This window comes from Papilio machaon, chromosome 23 (genome assembly GCF_912999745.1).
Source record: "Papilio machaon chromosome 23, ilPapMach1.1, whole genome shotgun sequence".
Taxonomy (NCBI): domain Eukaryota; kingdom Metazoa; phylum Arthropoda; class Insecta; order Lepidoptera; family Papilionidae; genus Papilio; species Papilio machaon.
This window is the reverse complement of record NC_060008.1, coordinates 1,642,489-1,670,202: the sequence shown is the minus strand read 5'-3', so window position 1 is coordinate 1,670,202 and position 27,714 is coordinate 1,642,489. Positions and strand designations below refer to the sequence as shown.

The following is a 27,714-nucleotide window of genomic DNA, read 5'->3' as shown; positions in this document are numbered from 1 at the left end:
TAACTTTTGTTAAATCGTAGTAGTATAGCAAAGGATTGTATTTAAGTCTCTTATCGACTAACAACGATAAATTCAAGAAGTAAATTACGCAAGAAATAAAAAGACGACGCCTCAAACATAAAATTATCACGAAGCAATTGTAAATACAGTTGAGTGTAATAAATTTACAATAAAACGCTAACGCTTATGTTGTGTACGTACCTTAATGTCTTGTATCGAGGCAGGTAGCCGATGTTGTCTAGTTGCAGTGGGCGGTTGAATTTACATGAACATTACGTTAAAGTGGGATTCGTTTAGGCTCAAGCGAGAACTAAAATGTAATGAAAGTATACGTAAGAAAAAGGGAACATTTAAGACGTGTTTACTATTTCTTGTTTTGAAAATAAATACCTTGCGATAATAGTTCTAAAAGGGAATGTTTTTTAGACTTTAGACAGAAATAAGACTCGATTAGTAAGTCTGGGAATTTACAAATACTGGATCAAGACTATTTAATGTTAGGAATACTTATATTTTAAGAGCATTACATAAGTATAAATGGAAGAGGTATGGACTTAAAAAATTGAGCGAAGTGGTTTACCCTCGTTTACTTTAAAGGTTGGTCTTTTTATCGATAAATCGGTGGTCGAATTTTAGTAATGATTTATATCGAATTATTTATTTCTATAAAATAATTTTAATTTAAAGCTATTGGAGTGTGATAAATTATTCCTTTATAAATAAACTAACAGCCAGTGTCGAATTCTAGTATAGCCACTATTTTCCAATATAACAGAATCAAAAGATAAAATAAAACTTTAAAGTTCATTTTACAACGAAATTCTTTGTTCCTTTCTAGTCATTTCGTTTTTAATATCAATTGCTATACTCAGATGTCTAAAGTCACACTTAATCTTGATTTATTGTATTATAACTAGCTTTTACCCGCGATTTCGTCCGCGCGGAATAAAAAAAATGTACACAAGATAAAAAAGTTCCTATGTTCGTCTCCTAGTTCTAAGCTACCTCCCCATTAATTTTCAGCTAAATCAGTTCGACCGATCTTGAGTTATAAATAGTGTAACTAGCACGACTTTCTTTTATATATGGACTAGCTTTTACCCGCGACTCCGTCCGCGCGGAATAAAAAATAGAAAACGGGGTAAAAATTATCCTATGTCCGTTTCCTGGTTCTAAGCTACCTGCCCACCAATTTTCAGTCAAATCGATTCAGCCGTTCTTGAGTTATAAATAGTGTAACTAACACGAGTTTCTTTTATATATATAGATTTCTTCTAAATAAAACCTATTTTTCGTAAATAATATAGCTTTTTCTTGTACTAATAAATTTCAACTCATAAGAATTGTTTTTGAACTATACCTTAAGGCGTCGTAATTTTTATGCATAGACGAAAGCCGAGTTTATTATTTATGCCCGAGAGTTTATGTAAGCAAGCGTTTAAAATGCAAACAGTATTCGTGCGGTAGTTCCCTTCGAAGCATACTTAATATATTTGTTTATTTATGATCATTATACATTTCTATATTTCAGTTATACAAATTAAAGATTAATAAACTATTAGAGTATTAAAATAAAACTAATATTTATTACAAAATATTTTTTAAGTAGAATATTGGTGATACGAACTTATGGTGTTTAACCCCTTCGTACACAAGGCAACGTAAGTCTTCGAAACTGTACCTGCGTATCTTTGCGTCGGTCGTGAGTATCTCGTTGCGCGTGCTCCGTACATGCAAAGCGAATACATCATGTCAAATATATTCGTTCCGCCATCTTGAAAATCAAACAAACAGGTTGGATGCGACTGGTTTTGGTGACTAAAGAACAAAATGTCGGCGACACCTACCTGTGTACGAAATCTTTACGGCATTGCATTCCGTAAGTCTAGTCTACTTAGCGACTTAAATCGGCGGGTTTCAAAGATGGACGTTATTTTGTGTACAAAGGGCCTTAAAATAACTGTCTGAAACATAGATATTGTTATCTCTGTTCATTCAAGAACTATGAGAAGGATGACTACCTATATATATTGGGTTCAATTGTTTTATTATGTAACAACTTAAATGAGATTTGACATGACCTTGAAAGTACATACAAGATTTTTTTTTCTGTTGTTAATATCTGTTGCCAGTTATGTCTCAATAAGTGCTGTTTTAACAATGTAGATAAAACAAAAGCGTGATAAAAAACGTGCCTAATTTAAAAGTTGCGTATTACTAAACATAGAAGAGCCATATGAAGTCATATGAAGAGCAAAAATAACATTGCGCCGCCGTCGTGTAACTGTTACCTCGCAGTAACAGCCCTAACACGACAATTCCATTCACATAGGGCTGTCACTCATTAGCATAGGAACATAAAGCTTTGAATTTTAAGCGACAGGACCTGTCAAGCGAAAATTAAAATGTTGTCCTAAAATTAAATAAAATATAATTTTCCTCTGACAAATTAAAATGTACACTAAGTTCTAAACATTCTTGCTTTACTGTACGTTTTGTGTAAGTGTGTACTTTTTTATAGATTAGTAAGCATTCATTAAGATATTATGACATACATATGTGAAACTATCGTTATGTGTACATCGACAGTTATTTGTCTAGTCCGTTTCTCTATAGCCAAAGACATTGGGTAAGGTTTGGGTTTGAATTGCAAACATTCTATGTCGCCATTTTTATTAATTAAAAGTACCGCATTTTTTCTTCTCTCGGCACGATTGTTTTGAAAGTTGTCTTAATGTGTACACGGGATTTAACGGGGAGACGATTTTGTGACACTTTATTGGGGGAATTTTTGGTGAGTCGTGCGAAAAAATTCAATTATCTGGCTTTGAATGTGTAGATCCGCTTTACGTCCGCTTTTATTTTAATAATCTATAGTTAATTGTATCTTTAAATGGTAAAATTGATTTATGAAATGTAATGTAAATGTAAAGTTGAATTTAAAGATTAATTGTGTAATGTAATGTAACAATAACAATATTAATCAAAATTGTATTTATTATTAACTAAAACGGAGAATACCATGAAATCCAAGCATTTTGTTGATAATATCAATGTTCGTATCGATTTCGGCTTGCGGCGATGTGGAAACCGATCCGAAATATATATCAACTATCTATACAATATGTCCCAACTAGCCGTTCGTTTAACTATTGTTTAATATATAAAATAATAATAAAAACTTCGACATCGATGGGAAAAGTCAAAGAAAATTAGCACCTGTATAGTTAACTATCTAATAATCAAATCAAAAATTATCGCATTTCACAACCTAAGTGTAAAAAAAACTGATCTTATTGGGTACTTTTCTAGGAGGTAAGTTTTTAATAGAGTTTTTAAGTAGAGCGTCGGTGGCTCAGGGCTTAAGCACTTGACTTGCAATCTGCAGGTCCTGGGTTCGAATCCCGCCATGTACCAATGTGTTTTTCGATTTTCGATTTACATATGTACATTTATCCGACGTTCTTACGGTGAAGGAAAACATCGTGATGCAACCTGCACATATCTGAGAAGAAATTCAATGATATGTGTGAAGTCAACCAACCCGCACTTGGCCAGCGTGGTTGACTATGGCCTAGTCACCCCTAACTTGGGGTAGGCTCCGAGCCCCTCAGTGGGGACGTATAGTGAGCTGATGATGATGAAGTTTTTAAAATGCACTCAATATACGTCTAAAGGTCTTTTGTACTGAATGTTTCCTTTGTCACATCGGCTTTACAAAGAATTTATGTGCTCCATCTTATTTTCTTTAAAAAAAAGTAATGTCTTAATTGACAAAATTTTAAGCTCCATTCGAAAGTGTAAAAAGCAATCTGTGAGCTATTAGCCGCGTACTAAGAGTCCGTAAACAAACGGCAATATCGAAGTTCTCAAGCCGAGTAAGCGCAGATTTGACAAAATAACGTATTCCACACTCGTATTCCAACCGCGGTACAAAGCAGTCGAAGCGAGGAGTTTCGCCTTTCCTTTACAATAAATAAATATATTCGGATATATTGAAAGCCCAAGGGATGGCCAAGCTTCGGCCAAATACAAGTTAATATTGCACACATCTGTAATTATATTAAGATTATAGTGCAACTATAACATTATAGTATTTGTCACACTAAGTCACAGAATCAATAAGTGGCCACTGAAGGACTTAGTGAGAGATCGTTTAATGATTCTGAGTGCGCAGTTAGTATGTTAAAATTAATAACTGAAATTAAAATAGAAGACACATTTATACCTTTCTCGACTAAGCAAATTCAATGAATTGGTAAACTATCATTTATTTAAAATATAAATGAAAATAATGATTACTTTAAAGGAAATTTTAATTATAAAATTAATTGAAAATGTTATAGATAAATATCAAGAAGTATCTTAGATTATAATAGTAATATGTTTTGAAAAAAAAAGGTTTTAATTTTATTCAAGTATTTTTTTTTTAAATTTACAGTACACTTAAATATCCATTTAAAAATCCACTCGATAATCGTCAAAGTAATGATGTACCTGCCATGTTACGATTTTGCTTTATCGATAAAAATGCTAATGTCCCATCCCTCGGAGATAAAAGAGGAGTGGTAAGGAATGATTGCATTGGAGGCATCGTCTTCGCCTGGGGATCGTAAGTGGATTCAGGTACTGCTCGCACAATGGAGCTTTTCCCCTTGACTTTACGTTCAAGGAAAATTTGGGATTTAAAACTGTAGCCTAAATTCTTGGGAACGGTAAAAATAGCTTGGGAATTTTAAAATAGGATATTTCATGTGAATAAATATTTCAGTAGTAACGAATTCCAATACAGTGGATTTTGTTAAGATTTAAAAGCAAAAACAGTGGTAGATCCCGCAACAACAATATTTGTTGGGTGCACGAATTGGTCGGGGCGACCGATGAAATACCACGACCACACAGAAGACAGGCGTCAAGTGGAAGCAATTCCGCGTTTCGTCTGATGAGTGTGGTGCGGGAGGCCTAATTTTAGTCCTCTTTCCTTCTCATCATTTTCCTATTAGGAAAGGATGGGAAGGGGAAGTGGATTTGGCAGAAGAGAGGACGGGCGTGCTCTAACTGGGCGTCCCCTTCTACGTTAATTAAAGGTAACGCATCTGCATTTGCATTTGTCTATGGGCAATGGTCGCCTCGCTATTTCAGCGAATTCAGGTGGCCGTTTCCTCGTTTGCCACCTTTTATCCATTATTCAATGATAGTAAACCAAAAAGACCGAACAATATCACACATTAAATATCTATTTCTATTAAATTTCTTAGTCCAAAAAAAAAACAGGTGCAAAGCCATATTTTTATGGCTTAAAAATTTCTATATCATAAAACAGCAGTATAGAAAAATAAATTAAAAAAGCATACATTATTCGATCGATTATACTTTACATCGGCGAGCTATAAAAGACGAAATTAACAAGACATAAAATTTTAACGTCTTCATAAACATAAATTGTGTCATTATTGCATCCAACGAGCGGTCGAAATCGACTCGGCGTCAAATGTTTCATTAATTCATGTCATAACTTACGCATTATGTTCGGAATTTAATCACGTATCGAGTCGATAGAATCGTTAAGTTATCGATATCGACGACTTACGCCCATCACTAGGGTAATATTATCAAAAATAACACTTCTATCTCGTGCTATTTGATTCTTATTACTTTTACAACTTATTTTATAACTTCACCAAGGTTAGGTAGGCCATCGGTGAAGAAGTAGACAAAAAACATTTTGTTTAATTCAACATAAAACAACGATTTAAAGAATAGTAACTATTATATTTTGGGACTATTTTACGATACATTATTAATAGCAAACAAAGAACTTAACTTAAAAATTTATCAATATGTCTAAGTCAATTGCTCTGTAACTAAGATAATTTTGCTTACATTTTATAACTGAATTTTAAATCGAAGTGACAGAACAAATATTCTTACAATTTCCTTTCATTATTGTAGTTGTCACTCGTACTATCTGTTCCAGCTGAATGTCGCAGTCCTCAGAGACAAGGATATCGGTGCTATGCGGTTAACGAAGCAATGCTTGTTATAGTATTGGTTAGGTTACGTTGATCAGAATCAACTGTTATATTGTAAACTAGTAAATCGGTGGTTTTAGATGGACATTTTAACCATTTGAACTACAACCGGTTACAGATTAGTACGTCTAAAGATGTAGGTATAAAAAAAAGCCTTTAGTTACTCTTTTAGTTTTCAGTTTATTTGATATAAATAAACTATAAAATAAGGTTCCTGATAACCGCAGGCTTTCAATGCTATAACACTCATACAGAAATATATTTAATACCCATTGTATTGAAACGCCAAATAAAAATATGTTCAAGTTTGAGCATAAAAATGATTCCGAACTGCATCCTTGTTAAAAAAATGATAAGGTACAAGAAACAAAAAATGAAAACTCAAAAGTGATTCAACGATGTTGTAGTTGTGCAAATTAAATTCTTCAAAACGATTTTGAGTGAGTTGAATTATTTAAGTAAATCTAAAATCCTTACGGTTTCCATGAGATCGGTACAACTAAGGATTACAGGCTTACAGGCCGGGATGAAACTTATGATAATGTGAGCCCTTCGCGGACGTAACGGGGTTTAAACCCGATTTCGGATTTACAAAATCCAGGTGGCGATGCAAAGTTGGGCAATACATACAAACAATGGCCGGGAAACTTTGTCCTCACTTTTATGGGCTTTGTTTTCGGCCAGGATCCGATTCTAGCTAGTTTATACCGGTTTTGGAATATTTCACTGAGTAAAAGCAAACCCAAAATATCTTAGGCAGTTTACGTTAAAACAATAAAGATATTTTGTAAATAATACCTAAAAATACTGGACAGATTTTTAACTCGTATGGTCTTTGATCATTCTTTAATTTTTCAAATACTCTTTGCATCAAGTACTTTGAAGACTTTAGCTGTATTTTCTAACAAAACATTTTAATAAAATTATGAATGCTAATAAATATAATTCTTGGAAAATAATATTTTTCCTATACAATAATACGTTAAAATTCTGCAAATTACAAAAGCTTAACTAAACCCCGCTAAGTCTGTAACGTCGGAATATGCATACCAATACGTAATGTATGCAAAATAGTAGAAGCAAGATAAGTATAGTGTAACACGCGATTTCGACATTTTGTTACCATTTATACAACACGGGTATCGACCGTGTTACTACGAAAAAGGACTCATATAGTATTAATCTGTTAAAAGAAAATATACTCTAAGAAAATGATGATAAAGTCGAAATTATGATGTTGTAAAATTGTATTATAAGTCATTTTAGAGAATTGGGGGATGACTTATAATAAATGATGGGTCAAGGGTGAACCGTCGATGAAAATCAAAGAAAATTAGAAGTGTACGTAGCGAATTTGTGGGGGGAATTACATCTTTAAGTTCCAAAACAGCCATTCTTTAGATTTGCTGGGCGTGCCGTGGCGTTGTTTCGTCGAGATTGGGGCAATAAATCTACTTGAAGCGAGCGATTTATTCTTTGAGGTTATTTATATAATTTGGTACACGGTTACAGTAGAATTTGCATTTGTCGGATATTAAATTACTTTATTAGTTACTTTAAGACCGTTTACGATGGTAATTTTAAATACGAATGAGTTTTCAAATAACTTCTTGCAACGATAAAAAATAATTTAAGATTTTCTACATAAAAAATGTCTAACATTTATTTAACTAAGATCGATATAGTACAGAATTATAATCACAATAAAGTTTGTTTCACATTTACTCAAACTGAACAAGACAACAATTACTTAATAAGTTTTTCATTCATTTTTCAGACAAATATTTTAATTACTTAATGTAAAAAGTTTATGAATGTCACGAAATTCATTATTTTTTTTACTGCACATTGTAATTGGTGAACGGAAGTCGTACAAAAAAAAAACAATTATTTAATATTACAATATAGGCAATCAAAATAGCGATTTAAACTACGGTCTTATGCATTTATTAGGTCACGGTGTTTTCGTTTGAATATATGACATTCATTTCTTACTTTTAACATAATGTATGCTTCAAAAATAACATGATTTAATACCATATTGTGATGTCATAGTTGACAATTAAAAGGATAAAACATATATAAATACTAGGTGTCGTCCGCGAATACGACAGAGTGGAATTATAAAAAAACTTAATTGGTATACTATGTGTTCTTACAGACTATGTTCTACATCAATGCCGAATTTAATCGTCATTCGTTGAGCCGTTCTGGTCATACCTTCTTACATGTTACATCCATCTCGCATGTACAATATTAGTAATTTTTAATCGAAACTTTTCTAGCTAGTAGATGATCAGGTTTGCTTTATTTTCAAAGTCATTTAAGGGCATATTATCGCAAAAGTATTGTATACTTCAATCAAATATTTTTAAACTGATTTAAAACACGAATAGTAAGCCTACCATTTTGTAGGTAATTAAAAACAATAACAGCTTAAAAGAGCATCTCGCAATTACAATGCCGTATACAAGAGTTGGTATAATAAGCAGGGTCCCACCACGCTTTAGTCACGGTGTCCCCACATTCCGTAGTCAATAGACCGCGGCCGTGGGTTCTTTTGTGCCTCTCGCCAGGCAATTCATTAACGTTACTCTTTTGTTTTAATTTAATATGACATGAAGTCGTGCAGTTAAAATGCGCAACCCAGTTGAGCAAGCGAACAGAAATGTTAATATCACATTATAATAAACTAAATATGAAATTAAAAATTAACTCGGAAACTGTTCGTAAGAAACTAGATTCTTACCACGATAAGGCTGTTTGAGCTCCCGATATTTTGACACAGTTGCATGTGTGGTGCGGACTTAACGTGCAGTGAGAACGCGGACAGTAGTAGTGGTCGCCGAATCAGAAAGAAGGTAGACCGATACGGATACTATCTACCGATACTATCTTTAACATTTTTCACACTACCGTACAACACCAGTCAACCCGTGATCATGGCGCATGCAATTGTGCCGAAATATTGGGAGCTCAAACTGCCTAATCGTGATAAGAATCCCGTTTCTTGCGAACAGTATAGGTAAGAACCACTAAAGTTTGAATTTTTATATTAAAAATGAACTCAATAATGACAAAGCAATAATTTCCCTTAAATTACAAACCATAAATCAAAGGTATATAGTATAAATAATAATATAGTATATGTGTTTTGACTGCTTTGTAAAACGACAGAAGACCAGTTTCATTCTTCTTTCTTTTCATTCATAATTCTTTTTAGTCTGTTTTTATTTTTTATAAAAAGCTACTAAATTATTAGTAATTAGTGAGTGGCTAAGTAACATCGACTGTAGTTAATAAATACTCCATTCGAGAGTCTATATTCAAAGCTCAATTACAACGTAAATTAATTCGTTTTTAAATAAATATAAGAGGTCGGTAACCGAATATCCTTTAAAAAGGCGAATTCAATCAATTCAGGGCTTCATTTCATCTCATGTTTTTTTTAATAATATCGGTAAATCGACACCAAAAGTTTAGAAATAAGAGCATCTATTCTCCGTAGCGGACACTTAATTAAACTAATATTGTATTACAACTCTGTTAATTGATTAAATGTTTGTTTAAAGTTAAGAGTCAAATTTCTCTCTTTTTAATGTAAAACAAAATTGAAATAGAATTAGACAATAAAGGTAAGTTTGATAAAGCTATTGATCAAATATCTCAGTTACGGAGCGTCAAACAAGTATGCATACTATGAAATAATTTTATAAGCATGTAAAATTTAACAAAATCTTTTGTAGTTTGACATATAGAACGACAAAACAATTTGACCCGGTGGGCATAAGTCAAACTAAATTATGACAGCACACTAGCGCCCCTCTGTCAACGTCAAAAAAGTGTCACAAGAACCTTTTCGTATTGTACCTGATATTTTCACACAGAAGTAACCGCGACAGTAGCGCCTCTTTGTACTTACGATATCCTTGTTTGAGTATAATAATTGATTTCCACTGCCTATATAAAAATATTGTTATCCTTTTATACTTTTTAATAAAACAGAGACAACAATTTTTTGTATACAAATGTATCCTTAACGAACACACACAACTACAAAACATCTTACTAATATTATAAAGGCGAAAGTTTAGATGGATGGATGTTTGTAAGAAGGTATCTCCGAAACGGCTCAACGGATCTTGATGGAATTTGGCACATATGTAGAACATAAACTAGGAAGAAAACCTAGGTTATTTATAAGTTTTTTTTTAATTCCGTACGGAGTCGCGGACGACAGATAGCCACTTATAAAAGTATAATAATGGGCCTTTGATTACACAGACTAAACAATAAAATAACTGAACGAAACTGTATTATTAATAACTAACGGCCAGCGAACATTCAAATTATATTCAATAGTTATTTAATTAAAATGGACATACGTATTTATGGAATATTGGTAGTGAATGAATATTTAAAATACTTATTGTAGTACGGAACTATAAAAGGGGGTAATCTATTGCATAATATAATTTTACAACATCCACTGACAGTTTTATAAACAAAATTTATCACTTTTTTACTTAAGAAAATTCTTTTAAATGGAACCATGTAACTAAAAAAACGTATTCCACTATTCCATTAGCACTATTTCTACTAACCCTAGTCATCTAAGTTTCTAGTTTTTGTAATTTACTAACCAAATATGGATCTCTGTTGTCCGAAATAAAAAAAATTGAATTTTGAAAAAAAAAATTATAGTAACGTTGTTACCAATTGGAAATAATTAATAATATTCTAGTGATTGCCCTAATTGAAATAAGAACCTTCTAGAAATAGAGAACTGTGACAGATTATCTCTTATTATAAAACTAGAAACAACCATTCAACATAAATGTTGGAACATAAATGAAAACACCAAAGCTAGTACAATTCTTGTTAAACACAAAAGATTTAACATGTGTTGGTTGGTTATCTACACGTTAGCCTGAACATCGAAAGCCTTTCTCTGAAATGTAGGTAACCTGGATTCCCGCAGATAGCGTTGACGCCGGTGCCCAGGTTTTAGAACATTTGTATGTAGATAAGGTACGAGTTAGACATTTCAGACTACCGTTCCCGGAGAAAAATATTTAGTTTTACAATGAATTTAAAATTGGAATGACTATTTTCTTTTTAATCTTTGTCGACGAAAAAGGTTTTAATAATTAAATTCGATTTTTGCATTGCTAAGACAAAACAGCAAAATGCGAAATAATTTTAAATTGGTGAGGACATAAGGAATCTTTGTATATATTTACGCTAGTTATGTGAGTATGGAACTTGGAATTTCCAGAAACTTCGATCGTTTAGCAATAGAACTATGTAATAGATTTACGTGCCGTCCGTTTACAAAGGCACTTAAAATGACGTCCACAACAACAATTTGTACAATAAACAACTTTGTAAGCGCTAAAGCGCTCGAAGTGCAGGTATTTTTGCGCTAAAAAGCTATGCCCTCATTTGCAAGAATTCCAACACCAAGGTTCTTTTTATCGTTCTTTAAAAACTCCGTGTGCGGGGAAGTTTATTCGAAACACTCCGCTCCAATCCGATCTACATAAATTTAAATTACTAATTGTGGTAGTACCTTTAAATCTTGCGGTAGCGAATATCGACTGAGAGATAAATGTGTTTACGAAAAAAAAGAAATGTAAATTGTTAACTTAACTAACTGTGGACCACACACTGGATTAATGTAGCTTTTGTTTTAACATAAATTTGAATAAACAAATGATAGTATTAAGTTTAAACAAAATAATAGAAACATAGCAATTTTAATTTACGCTAATTAGATAAAAACGTTTTCATATGCCATTACAGAAATTCTTCGTTTCTGTAATTTTAAAAATTCAATACGATTGACACTTACAAATTGTAGACTGGCATTATTATATTGTCTTTGCCTCCTGTCAAAATTCCCACGGCATCGTACCTGCGAAATAAAAAAAGGAATATTAAAAATAAATAAACAACTGGCCGGTAAGAATAGAGCGATCAATAATTCATATCTCCCCGCGTATGTTCGATGTTTAAATATTTGAACGAACTTATGAATCGTATGCCCGCCAAATGTGTAATTAAAAAGTTGGAATGTTTTTTTTTTAAAAGCAAACAGTTAAATAGACAGCCAGCGACAGTCAGTTGTAGGGAAAGTTTACGAGTAAATACTACGATAAAGAGTTAAAAGCACTAGTAGAACTTTTGTTTGTATTAAATAAAGGAACGGCTTTTTACAAGTAACTGTGTTAAAGAACATCGGATTGTGGGAATTTGATAGTGAGTGGTAATTTTCTTTTTTAATGCATTTTTAATAAGAAAACTTATGTTGGGCTAATGAAACTTCTGTTTAATTTACCTAACTCTATAATCAGTATTATGTTAAAACGTAAATGTTTTTGTATTTGATTTGGAATGGTTAAATTTTATAGATATAAATTACATCTTGATTAAAAATAAACATTTGAGGGTCATGTCTAAGAGGATTAGAATACAAGCCGATTTGAACATGATAACCTCCTTCTTTTTGAAGTCGGCTAAAAATACGCAGCGGAAATCGATTAGGCAATTTTTGTTATGGTCCAACTAACATATTTTGGTAAATCTTGTTTAAATTTGGCTAAAAGTGGAAACGTATAATACTAGTTTTTACCCGCGACTCCGTCCGCGCGGAATAAAAATAGATAACGGGGTAAAAATTATCCTATGTCCGTTTCCTGGTTCTAAGCTACCTGCCCACCAATTTTCAGTCAAATCGATTCAGCCGTTCTTGAATTATAAATAGTGTAACTAACACGACTTTCTTTTATATATATAGAGATATAAAACCATATTTCATTATGTACAAGTGAATTCATTAAGAAATGTTCACATGAATTAAGCTTCTAAGAATGTGAACGTATAATGTGAAGCAATGTAATTAAAAATTGAAATCAGTTTCAATGAAAATACACAAGTAATCTACAATTCTAATTTACACCCAGATTGAGTACGAGGAAAGGACGTTAAAAAGAACTTTTAAGGGCGCAATTCAGCAAATAACCGACCGGTAATAACGCTCGGAGCACTATCATTAAATTCGTAAGGTCTCTAATCCTAAAAGAAATCCACCAGAATCCCACATCGAGGGGACCCTTTTGAACTTCAAAGTCAACCGATCCCCAACATTTCCGACGAGCGAAAAAATTGCACCTAAAAAGCGCCAACACTAAAACCGATTTTCAAATCCCCGCATTCAGCAATCCAAGAAACAAATGCTCACCCGTGCAATTTGGACTGTATTTCCGACAACACGGGTTACATTTTAAGTTAACAAATATTTAAATTTATTCATCGAATGAGACAATGCAAATTGGACTTTAAAATAATCAGTGCGAAAGTCGAAAATGTATATATGTGCCGCCAGGGGTGCTCAACTGTTGCGATTTTTCAACGCGGCCCGCTGAATGACGTCTGTATATTTTAGTAGTTAAGTGACAGATGGGTGAGGGCTGCAAACTATTTATTGTGCCATTACAGTTCGGTTGGCAAATGCCCGATGGCCCGGTACCTAGAAAATCGTAGTGAGTCAAGCGCGGCCCGCGTTCTCGCATATTATAATACAATTGTACATTATTTGTGCTGGAGTCGAAAAGTTATCGGTGCGCGTTATTCTAGTTTTATTTGTTACGTATTGACGGATAATAAAAGCGACCCGAAAGCCAATTTACTTTTATTGTCTCGGTCGTGATATAAATTTCAATCTGTTTATGATAGATGCGAACATGAAATGTTCTTGACAGTTTTACAAGGCGTACCTACGCATGATTTGCTGTCGATATAACGGAGCACATTTTATAGTTTCTTACATAAAACACAAGACTAAATAAATTTATATGAAGGTTTATAATATATGGTTTTAATACTCAAAAATTAAGTGAAATAAACATTGTTAGAAACTTTATTTTTATGCTTATTCAGATAATTACGAATCATAATGTTCTGAAAAAATAATTTGAACTAAAATAAATAATACAAGTACATTAAAATTAATCACTATATAACAGCGGAACAATAATTCAACATCTATTTTGTAGTAACGAAACCATTTGAGGTTATTATTAGATCAATTTAACGTTACCAACAATGCAGATAAACGCGTCGAAGACAATGACTCACAGTCATAAATCAGCAGCCATTATTTTACGATGTCTCAACTAGCATCTATCAAATTTACAGCATTTAATAAATGTCATATCACTATGCGGGCTCTGGGACACCACAAAACACAATAACATCAACTTTTTAAGAAGAAAATATTGTAAAGATCGAAAAAACAAAACGTAATTCCATACATGTTCGCATTAAGGTGAATATACACTAGAGCATTTTCTCAAGCATTTCTTTGCAATGTAACGTTTTAACGAATGATATGATAGAGGTAAAAGCATAGTTTCCAAAGCACGTCTGGTTCGTGAAAGGGTGACACACAACATATTATAGAGCGGCTCGTTGTTACAAGTAAATAATGCTCTAGTTTATACCCACCTTTACTGAAGTGATGCAACAGACAAAATGTAATAATATAGTTTTTTTATGTAAAACAAACCTACAACTTTTTTATCCCTTAACTAATAAAAACTAAGATTAGAAACGACTATAAATGAAAACTAGAACACTTTTTTTCCGGAATGCATTCAATGCTTACGAAGTCTTCTAAAAATTTAAAACTCTCTGACCTCATTTCTTATATGACATTTATGTGTTTGTAAACAGTAAAGTAAACAATGTTAATCACTGACAGCAGTAACAGTGATAACCTTGTGACGACGTACAAAGCAATCTGTGCAATATTTTAAAGGATAAGATTTAAAAATGATAGTTCTGTTGGTACGCTTCATGTGTTTCCAACTTCGAAACATCAGTTGAAAGACATATGATTAATATCTGTTTTTTAGAAGTATGAAATCATAGATCCATATTTTTATTTACATTATTTATTTAAGTATAATAGTTCTCGCGAAATTTAAAAACAAACATAATAAGTAAGCTTTCCAGGTTATGTTCTATATTTACGCCAAATTTAATCAAGAACTTATTTTGAACAAGATTCTTTTATGCATTTAAAATACAAATGTAAGGATATATTGTAAAATTTTTTCAAAAAAAAACCATTATCTGAATAATTCAAGCATTCATTATCTTTACGTAAGACGACAATCGGGCTTAGAAAATGATCCCCCGCCAAATCTCCAAATCAAAGTAACACGGTCTGCAATAAAGCTTGGATCTCGCACTGAATCTATTCAAACAACGGTAAGCAAATTTCCCTTTTGTGAGGACCCGAGTTAATGCAAATACTTACGAAAAAGAAACGTATTCCTAAAGAATCAGTAGGATATTGCTTCTTAAAGACCAAATCAAATGCAGGCCCCTCAAGAACTAGAGACTTTGACATACGATTACAAACTTTATACACATACAAATAGAAACTAAATTTGTTTAGAACAGTTTCATTTAACGTTTCTATCAGTTCCGAGAGAGTGAGCCACAATGTCGTTACTATTGCTATATTGACAGTCATTAGTTTGACAGTGGCTTTGACAATAGCTTCAGATTATTCGCTTGCTAATGATCATAGTGTACTTAATTATTTCTACATCATTTAATAACTGGGAAGCGAAAATGTTAGATAGTAAGAGATGGATTTCATTTCATACTCGATTTGTTTTGTATCTGAATCTGTATCGATGTATTCCATTATTTGTTTTTGCCCGCATATTCTTACGCGAGGAAGTAAAAAAAACACTTAGTAGCCTGTCAAGTTTGCTTGCTAACATCCATCCATCTAAACTTTCCTATTAATGACTGTAATTTACGGCATAGATTAGAGAAAAAAGAATCAAACGGTCGCATTTTTCAACAAAATTGCATGTTATGAACCACCTAAATACTGCAGCGCAACTTATAATTACGTTACCAACACGATATATGACAATTATCCATTAACTCGTTTAAAACTAGCTGTCACCCGTTACTCCGTCCGCGTGACTTAAAAAAAAAACTTAAGAAGTCGCATATGTGTTCTTCCACACTATGTTCTACATCTATACCCAATTTCAGAGAGATCCATGCAGCCATTCAGAAGATACCTTATGACAAACATCCATCCATCCATATATCCAAACATTCGCATTTATTAGTAAACCAAAAGTCGAAAACTAAATAACGTTTACAAAAACTAGCAAAGAAAGAAATAATAATGAATAGTTCGTTACAAACTATAATTAATGAAAACAACCGCAAGGGGAATAAACTAAATTTAGGGGGACAAAAGGAACAACACTAGCGCCAATTATTAAGAAATCAATACAATGTTATCAACACAAAGGTTCTTTCCAATAATAAATTCATCAAAGCCACAAATTAAAAGTTTTTAAAAGAAATTTAAAACTTGATCGATGTGACGATTACCTAAGTCAAAAAGTTTGAAATTATCACTCTGCTTATATCTAATAGAAACTTAACCTTGAAAGTGAATTTATTAAGGAAGGTTATAGATTACAGAACATAATTCTATAAGTGACATATCTTTAAGAACTGAGCCAAAAGAAAATAAAAGACGTTAGCATGATCAAGTGATGTATATACTCGTACTTTTCACAACTTAATTTGATTTGAAATTAACTAAATGATGTAACGAGTAAAATCTTCAGTGACTCGTTTGTATTAAAGATTAAAGCCCTATTATATCATAATCCATAAATATACATGTAATTATGAATTCCGTCACCAGGCGAGGGACCTTTCTTGCGACTCCCTCGACACTGTACGGAATTCATTAAAATTTTGAATCGTCTAATAAATTATTTTCGTAACACAACCGCTAGCGACAAATGAAGCAATTATTATATTAAATTAAATCAATTTATTCAAACAGTAATATAAATTAGTTTTAGTTTTGTAAAATGTGCATTAAAATAATTTCACGTCCTAAAGTCTCAACTAGCTGTCGCCCGCGACATTGTCCGAGCGGGATTAAATAAAAACTGTGCCTAATTTCATCAACATATGTTGAGCCGTTCCGGAGATACCTTCAAACAAACATCCTTCCATCCATTCGCATTTATAATATTAGTAAGATCACTATAACAATATCCATTAAAAGGTAAAAGGTTTATTTCCTGTTAACTTATTCGTTTATTTACAAAACGTGACTTACAGAAAAAATGGTATTATTAACACCTTTCTAAACATCATACGCATAATGTATTCACTACGAGCTTCTTAAATTCCGATGAAAATTATTATTTTTTTATAACATAAACGGTTACACGAGCAGTTATTCTTCGAATTTCAAATAAGTATTCTAATTTATGGTCGTTCGGAAAGTCATTTCGCTTTTTCTTGACTCGTGTATTTTCGACAAAGATGCACCACGTCCTTGAAGTTCGGTTAGAGCTGATAAAGGCATTATTAAACATAGAATATATAAACAAACATAAACATATAAAATAGAAATAAAAACGAAATGACTTTCCGAACAACCAATAAAATATCAATTAGTATTAAAATTTCAATGAATACTTTTTTATTATTACAACTTTATGTTTGAAAATTCATTTGATTTTTAACTAGTATCGTTTTTCTTTCATGTTTATTGGAGTTTGTTAATATATTAAATATTGATATTGTAAAATATAATTGCAGATATATTTACTATACTACGTCTTTACCTATTATTATTAACACGCTTGTAAATAGAACTTTGTCTATGTAATAATATGTTCCAGTAACTAATTTTATGACGTTCGTTAAGAAAAAACCATCAAAGTATTCCGATTGCACAGTTTTGTTTCTCTTCAAAGTATGTACCAAAATTTAATTTTTTAATAATCTGAAATCCCGCTTAAATGTATGCATATTTAAAGGCTTTCAAATTAAACGTGAATCAAGCCATTGGTGCGTAACGTTGGAGCGAAAATCTTAACCTCCGCCCGTCACCCTTCTCTAAGCGTACAACCAATCAGCCGGTACGAACGGTCTACGCATATAGATGAACGCAACTTTCGATAAGCACTCATCAAAGCCTTATTGCAAAGTGGTAAGACGCAAATTCCTTTAACACGAATGTTATAAAAGTTTGTTATTTTAACGTAGATTAAGTGGGCGAAGAGGTAACTTTCGGTATTAAGACTTAGAAAACAGAAAGTTGCGCGGAACGAACAGCTTATTTCAAAAGTTTCTAGTTTATAATTACATGCGTGCGTGTTTTCTTTTTACGACGATAAAACAATTTTGATATTTTAAAGAATATTTATTTGGAATTTTGAAGGATTAATAAATGAAATTTGAAACCCGATTTAGAACAAAGGAAAACTTTAGTTTTATTAAAAGATCATTTATACAGAACAGTTTCCCGCGATTTCGTCTCACAGTAATTCAGTAATAAATATAGGTTGCCTATGTCAAAATTATGAAGCCTTTTCAAAACAAACAATCAGATCTTTTCCCCCCTTTTCATATTAGTATAAATAACGTAATCAAAAGAAGGTTAGTCAATTTAATGTAGAAAGCACAATGTTTTTTTCTTTTTAGAAGTACAATAAATTCAAAATCGGCTGAGAGTATATTATCATTTCAAATTTTACCCTGATTTCCTTTCTACAGAAGGATTAGGCATAGTCTGCTTAACTCTTAAACGAAGTTACAATTCTGCGTCGTTTCATCTTTGTCATCACATCCCTCGAGATTCGATGTAACGTGGGGTCCGTAGTTTGGCGGAGGGGCAATCGTTCCGTGCTTATGTTTTTAATGGCTCATACCGCCTTGAATGGAAATATTACTGAGCATTGTGTTCCGTGGAGACAATGCTTTATCTGGTGCCGTCTGGATTGGGGCTCCGGCCACTCTTGTCTACTGTTTCGACTTTAGTATTAGAAATAAAATAATAGACTGACAATTTTTTAATAAAAATAAAAATGTTATTGTCTACAGAACTCTTCAATATACACTAGTGTGTGTGTGTGTGTGTGTGTGTGTGTGTGTGTGTGTGTTTGTGTGTGAATATTGTTACCATAAAAAAAGGAATGTAATATTTTCCCAATATGTGTACTAGTCGTATTCTAATGTTACATGAAATAAATAAACATTTTTATTATTGTGACTAATATTATAAAAAGAAAAGACTTGTATGTTTGGAACGAATAACGTCAAAAATTACTGAACCGATATCACTAATTCTTACACCAATAGAATAACACATTATCCCAGTGTAATCTAGGTTATATTTTATAAGTTATAACATAAATACGAGCCGTTACTAATCAATAAATGAGATTTATACAAGGTTAAGATGATAAGTATCACTATAGAAGATGAGTATTATTCAATTCCAACATATTGGTCTAGTATTTCTTCGATGTTTGTGTGGCCTATATGGATGGCCTTATATGGATATATCAAATACAAACGGAATATCGAATAGAAATTGGAAGCCTCGTAGCAAACGAAGCTATTTTATAGGATCTCTATCAAACGTAGGTATCTCGTAAGGCTAAATAGAAGGTCTATTTAGACTGTCGGGATGAAATTGTATATTTGTATGGCTTAAGACTCTTGTAACTTGTTCATAAAATGAATGGTTATCTATTGTAAGGTAGATTTATGGTTTCTGAGTTTACTCGTGTACCGTACCTCATGTCAGCCTCAATCATATCATATTTGGTAAAAAAAATCAGCTCTCTATCATCATCTCCTTCAAGTGGGTTCTGCGCATAAGGTCTTTTAAACCTTAAAGTTTTGTCTTAATTATTTATAGCCACTTACCTGCAGCCAACCCTAAAATAAATAAAAAGAAACATAAGAAATTTAAATAAATTCAGCTCATAAATTCATAAAAGAAACAAACATTATATAAATAATATAATTTTAATCAAAACTAGGTCATCCTTAAATCTAGAACCAGCTCTTTCAATCGACTATTGATTTTTTATGTACTATTGTATGCTAATTTCAACGTTGAATTTTACTATATTCGTAAAAAAATGGAGTCTATTCCCAATCAAATATTTTTTTAGAAATATATTTTTGAAGAAAAATAAACATGACATAAAACCATGCATGTTTATATACAAAATATTTGTTTGCATTTTATTTGTTTATACAGTTTCTGATACACTGATGTTAAATCATTTCAGAGAAAAGATAAAAAGTTGTAAAAGAAAAATATTTAGAAAGCTGTGAATAAATACCTCGCGGAATGATTTACGCGCAAAGACGCAAGCCCAAAATGAAAATATGGCGGTTGTCAGGCTTACGTGCTGTACTTATCTGCAGGCTTCGTGAAGAGTATAAGTTAAAAGTAATGACTTAGGGAAGAACATTTTCACTTTAAGGGATGATAACACACCTGCAGATCATCTTATCCTGATATATGTATATTCAGTTTAAGATTTTCACTATATTTCTGAACTAATTGAAATAGATGTTTAGTATTATGTTTATACTAACCGTCGCACGCGGCGTCGTCTACGCGGTAATCAAAAAAAATGTAAATAGCCTATATGTTTTTCTAGACTACGTTTTACATCTGTGCCGAATTACATCAAGATCAGTTGATACGTTGCAGAGATACCTTCTAACAAACATCCATCTATCCATCCATCGATCCATCTAAACTTACACATTTATAATATTAGTAAGATAGGATTATATTTGTGATTTATATTTAAATCCATGAATGGAATAAGATGCAGCGGTAATAAACTAAATGAAATTCAAAACGTAACATTATACGAATTTCAAAGCAGCATAGAAAATACAAACACTTTATCTCTTAATGTAATGCTAATGTTGGGATCAATCTCCGCTGGTTTCCTGACGACTTCGTCTAGACAAGACTTAGTGTCAGACTATCTGACTGTTACAAATAGAGCCGGGATCCAACTCGCTAAACTGACTGGGGACGGATTGCATTACGTCGGGCGTAATCTTTGTCAATCTTAAGTTGAAGCGTCAGGTGACTGCGCTTGTTCGGATGTTTTAATTCGTTTTGTATATATAATTGCGGGCTTCCACTGTCGCAAGTCCGTAATATTGTTTTCTCAGTTTTTAATAGATAAATTAAAGTATCATAATATTTTCATACGTATGTTTCGGCAGGGACAATTCATGGAAAGTGTAAGCAGCATCAAGTTAACCAATAAAGTAGTAATTCAGCCTTAACTTTATCATTCTCTCTCTCTCTGTGTCTTTCTAACTTGTATTCCATATGATTATGGGGTCAGCTTTCTTTGTTAATTTTTTCCACTTCTCTCTTGGTACTCACTTCTACCTTTCAGTATTACCTCCTTTCACCTTCTTTTGTGTTTGCTCCTAACTCTTTAATACAGAAGGAAAAGCACTCATAATATTATTATATAAGATAAACAATATTACAAATTTTATACAAACCACATCAATTTAAACTACCCTATTTACTGTGATCATTCATTCCTTAAACAGTAAATATTAATAGAGGGTGTTAACACCGGTGGCATTGAAATTCGCAACACGACATAAATTTTAACACCTTACAAATATTGGCATCTTCAAACAATGGCGTGTCACCCTCCTCGGGGGCTGAAGGTTGTTGAACCTGCGGGGAACCGAACCCGCACTATAAAGGTATACATTATTGTGACCATGTTGGATATTTGGGGATAAAAAAGCGAAAATTAAAATTCTTTAATATTGATAAAACTGCAAAGTACTGGCAGTTGCCAGATGAATTATAAATATTTTTGTAATAAATACAGACTGGCAACAATTAAAAAAAATCCAAATCGGTTCAGTAATTTTAGAGCAATACAAACAAACAGACAATAAAATCTATCCTCTTTATAACAGTACTTTATAAAGTAGCAGTTTGACGAATTTTTTTACTTAAATTTTATCTTGTCGATTATAAAATGACAAAGTTCAAAAACGGTATTTAACATGTAATCACAACATAAAATGTACCGCTTTCTTATTTGCATCCCTACATTGAATCTATAATCGTTTGGAAGAACGGAATCTCAAATGTGATAAAAACAAAACAACATTGCACACCTTAATTTAAAGGTGATCTCACACCTGCTGAATTAAAAGGTGGGGTGCTATCAACAACACACTATGTAATTATCGTTACATATCGATTTAAATACAGAAATGTGCAATAAAACGTACTTTGTAAGAGCAATGCCGACGATAAAGCAGGTGTCGAAGCAACCTCAGGAATAAAACCTGTTTAATTGAATATTCCTTGGACTTTAATCAGACTTGGCGTCTTGTTCACTAATATTTTGTAAAGAGGTCTTTTAAATGGGCTAATACGTGAGCTTCACACATTCATCGTCTCATTGTTAAGTTAATAAGTGAAAATACGAGCTATTTAATTTCTCACTCTGCCAGTCTTCTGCTGTTAAAGACCTTTCCGTTTACCTGTCATGCTCCTTTGCGAATCAAAGTGAAGGCCTTTTTAAGTTTTTATTCTTCAAATGGCTAAGAAATTATGACTCTTTTTTGTTTTGAAGTACGATATTTGAATTTTTAATACTTTAAACTTGAATTTTTCAGTCTTTCCCTTTATTTGATTCGCTACTTTACATATTAGGGCCTAAATTTACAGATTTTGTGTAAACGAACTAAATTTTGAATGTCGTTGACTTAAGCAATTTAGTCTAGAACAGTTTGTCACGTTCATGGAATGGTCATGTAAGAAGGAGACCGTCGGACTTCGAAAATTTGACATCGCAACTTTCCCTTCCCGGTCATAGATTCAGGAGCAAACATAAGACAAGGTCTGCCAAGCCAAGTCTCAGACGAAGATGTCGAAGTTAGAGTGAAATGGATTGGACTAATTAGGAAAACTGACCACGCCACTTTATGGGATACAAGTTAGACACAAAGAGAAAGTGACTAGTGCAATTTTGAAAATAAACATTTGAAGAACTTTAAACCATTTTAGTTTTTATACCAATTATATTTAAGGATAAAAATATCAGATTTAGAAAACTATCGGTTATTGATATACGAAATTCCTCATTGGTAACTATCTGCACGATTTCCTTATCTAAAATTTGATTAACTTAACGTTACAAGATACCGCAAATATAACTATAACTAAAATGAAATACAATAGTAATATAACTAGGGCTGCCTACGCAATGACATGCTGCATATTCGAGCTACTGGTTTGACATTTGTAAGGATGGTGTCCGAGGATCCTTATATAAAAAAACATTACCTATTGATAAATGTATAATTAAGAAACACTGTTACATATTACAAAAAAACGGTTTTATATTTGAATATGATTAGACTGTTCTAAAATTATGGTCGAACAGTCCACAATATTGCAGTGAGTTGGCCATTTTATACTTTCGGTGACACCTACTTCTTGGGGTTACTGCAGATGTGGCAGTTAGTCGTATATTTAATTGTTCACAACACATGAAAGACTTCAGATCAGAGTAGCGTATAAAATAAATAACTGTAGACTTGTTTGTTGCGCATCAAAGTGTCAAGAGTTGAGGAATTAAGTAATGTTTTTCTCGGGAATGAATGTATGTTTTTATATATATCATTTTTTTATTCAGTCAATTATATTTTGATAACCTGTAAACTAAACGAGAGGTGTCATACGCTTCTCATTCCTCTCCTTAATGTCGTAGAGTCAATCAGTTGTTTTTTTAATTAACAAAGAGTGTTTTATTACTCGCTGCCAGTGTTCAGGTTTATTGCCAGCCCTAAATAGAAGTCATGATCAATATAGGCATTCGTATGATATTGATTCTGGCAGCGGCCACTTACATTCAGTAATACATGTGGTTCCCCGGGGGCACAATTACGTGTATCTAAGGCAAATTTACCTTAACTCTGACCTACGGTTACTGCTGCGGTAGTCTAACGCAAGCAAATTAAGTAATACTCTATGCGGTTGCTATTTGCAATTGCTTTACGTAATTACGACCTTTGGAATGTTACAGGAACGTGAAAATTTTAGTAATGTTTAGTAAATTATTATGCTTCTCTAACCCAGTAATTTATATCAAATCTTATACCTAAGTTCAATTTTTAACAGCAAAGATATTGAAAAACCTTATCTATCACTAGCTTTTACCCGCGACTCCGTCCGCGCGGAATAAAAAAAAATAGAAAACGGGGTAAAAATTATCCTATGTCCTATTCCTGGTTCTAAGCTACCTGCACACCAATTTTCAGTCAAATCGATTCAGCCGTTCTTGAGTTATAAATGGTGTAACTAACACAACTTTCTTTTATATATATAGATAGATATAGATTTGGAGTGTGAATAATATATTTATGTATATAAAGAATAATAAGAATTATTCTAACAATCAATAGAAGCCTCTGACTGTGTTAAACCCTAGTTTCACTACTCTTAATGAAATCAAATGAGTACATATACCGAACCGCAAACTGATTCAATACAAAGTCAGCGGTATTGAATAGTATCGAACGAGCTTGTGTTGGAATTTAGGAAAATATTTGTCACCATCCAGACTGCTGAAACGCAGACCTCTGGTTTCGGTCGGATCGATTATTGTCGAGGAATCCTAATTAGTGCATATAAACGATTCCACTGTTCATTGTAGCATTGAATTTGAGGTTACGCAGAGCGGTTTAAAAATACAAGGATATTTTTTTATTTTATACAGTTAAGGCCGCATTAAGACGTTAATGGTAAATAAAATAATCCTTAAGTAGCAATTAAATATATATAAACATATATATTAACGCAAACTTCCACTAGTCGGAGAGACACCTTAAGAAGAGTAAGATATATGTACATCTTTTATTTACGCTTTATTTGTAATTTTTTTTTACATATCAAAATAATTTTAATACACTTACTTTAATTCTTAACAATTAGTGAAACATTAAATAAATTAGTAACCATAACATGTATAAATATAAAATATATTCGTTGATATAAAACTCATTGAAAATTCTGAAGTTAGAATGACTTTTTGTGCCGCTAAGTTGTATCAAAGACCTTGTTAGATTTGAGAGAAATGCGTGGATCGTGCGGAAGCGCGTGAACATTTACATACATTTAGAATCAGAGCTTATTCAAGAATGAAGTCGTCTTCGTGATTATCATTCTGTTTGGGTGTGTTTTACAATTGAAATGAAATACGAAGTTGGGAATTGTATTAAATTTGTGTGAGACTTTCGATGTAGTATTCCTTTATATACATATTTATCAAAATATCTCGGATTGTGGTTATATATATAACCTACTAGCTTACTTTGTGCGCCCCGAGTTAGTAGCTTATGTATTCTTCCAAGCTATGTTTTATACTTTGTGCGCCCCAAGTTAGTAGCGTATGTTTTCTTCCAAGCTATGTTTTACATCTGTACGAAATTTCATAGAGATTAAGCCGTTTTGGAGATATGTTATAACAAAATATTCATCCATCCAAACTTTCGCATTTATAATATTAGTACGAAGTATGTTCAAATAAACGCTATAATCAATATAGTTATTACTATTTTGGGTTATTCCTTAACTAAGTTTTAACTTTGTTAGATTTATTGAATATGTTCAAAATAATTTTGTAATTTAATTTATCAACCACTGTGAAAGTCTAACTTTATTTCCATCAAAATAATACTCAATTCAAAGCTACAATGGAATAATATAAATATTTCTAGCTTAAACTTCGTAACAACAATTGATATACGAAACACATACTTCATACGTGAAAAAAATTATTTACTTATTTTATATATATTGAACTTTTTATTAGTAATAAAACTTCTATTCATTTTATTTTATTTTATTTACGTTTCAAAGTTGTTGATTGATTCATAGGACCGGTGTTGTATTTGATATGAATCAATATAGAGCACAACCCTAGCTTTTGTAGGTAACAGCCCTAGTACGTTTGTTGGCGACAGGGCGGCGGCTTAGAAGTCAATAGGGCTGACATTTAGATCTCCAACCTATTTTCAATAAGGTCAATGGGTATGAAAGAATAAATTAACATAATTTACGCTTACAAGCTACTTTATTGGTTATCGATTTGTTAAAATGTCAACTAAAATTTGGTTTCGGTTAAATAAAACACTGATTTTATCTGTGACAAAAGACAATCGAATATGTAAAGATGACATTTTTTTTTTAAACGAATATAGAAGGGATTGGGATTGAAAATGCACTAACGCAATATTTATTCAAACTTTTATTTTAAAACTAGCAGTCACGCGCGACTCTGATCGTGCGGAAAAAAACGTAATAAATAACCTATATGTTCTTCCAGACTATGCTCTACTGCTATGTTAAATGTCATCGAGATACATACAACCTTTCTGGAGATACCTTCAAACATCCATCCATCTAAACATTCGCATTTATAATATTTGTAAGATATTCTGTTTAAGAATTGGCAACCCTAGAAAAAAAGTATAGCCGGCGCCAAACGACTATGGGGTAGGGCTAGCTCAATATGGATTTATTCAAATATTTTTCTTTTCATTTACTTAGTTGATTGATGTATGGAAATATACATTCATCGTAATAACTTTTGAAAGAGTACTTTCACTTCAGTTACAAAACCGATCATATACCCTAGGTAAGATAATACTCAAGATGACTTTGAAAAAAAACTTTGCAGACTTGAAGTAAATAGAAATCCAAACAATTGAAATATGTACCTGTCTAAGTTTAAATCAATACAACATTGTAACATTAATCTCACACCAGAGAATTCATCATCAGCCTGCCCTTATCTCTACGGAGAGTCGGTACAGTACTATAAGCCGTCATATCTGAACTTACCCCCTTCTTACGCATATCGTGTATGAGACACCAGAGAATTACATACAAAATTATTCAATTAGTAAATTTGACCTATTAAATTAAAGCTCTGAAATATAACCACGGAATATAATATGTCCTGACATGTTCACTAAAAGTTACATTAAATCATTTCAACCAAAACAAAACACAAAAAAGATTAATTACCCGTTTTATGACAATCGCAGTAAAATATTACGTCTCATAGATAAAATCTCGTCACTAATTTATTATGGTACAGTAAAAAAAACGTAAAAGAGAAAAAAGCGAGTCCGTACAATTAAAACAGTTTTTTTTCTACTAGTTTCTCTTTCGAAATAACTCATGTTGAAGGGACGTCTGGTCTATTAAAAAACAACCATTTTTATTTTTAGTATATTCGACATTGGACTTTCTGTCTGTGCTTTAAATTAGCCGCGACGTTTCCAGTTGAGGCGCATAATTTAACATTCACTCATTGATTTAACAATGAATCGATTTTATACTTTATAACTATGGCTATAAAGTTATATTTACATTGAATCTAAATCTTGTCTGGAGTAGTAAGATCGACATATGACGATTTTTGTTTCGACTTTTTCTCAGAGTCGAACTCAACTGCAGTTTATATTTTGCCAGAGATAATAAGGGTATCAAAAGGGACGTTTGAGGGACTGATTGTTTCTTGTTCGGATTTTAGTTTTGAATACAATTGAGTGATAGTTTTGTATATTTTTCTTATTGAGCGTTATCCTTTTCTTGTGAGTCTCTGAAGAAAGTTTCTCTTGACATATTCAACAAACTTTACCTTCCTTTATTTTTAAATAGAACTCAACTAGCATTGTAATTGTAATGTCAAGTCGAGTGTGGTTACTGGTTTTATATGGTTTTACA

General features: G+C 32.3%; 1 protein-coding gene across 4 annotated transcripts in view; it reads right to left on the bottom strand.

The window, feature by feature from the left end:
- Positions 1–27,714, bottom strand: part of LOC106720057 (latrophilin Cirl) — a 280,776-nt gene that overhangs the window by 128,305 nt on the left and 124,757 nt on the right. The window contains exon 2 of one of the 4 annotated variants that reach the window (XM_045683768.1): positions 11,887–11,949. The exons of the other annotated variants lie outside the window; for them this stretch is intronic. The gene's annotated coding sequence lies outside the window, so the exon portion shown is untranslated. The remainder of the gene's footprint in view (positions 1–11,886; positions 11,950–27,714) is intronic. 4 annotated transcript variants of the gene reach the window in all.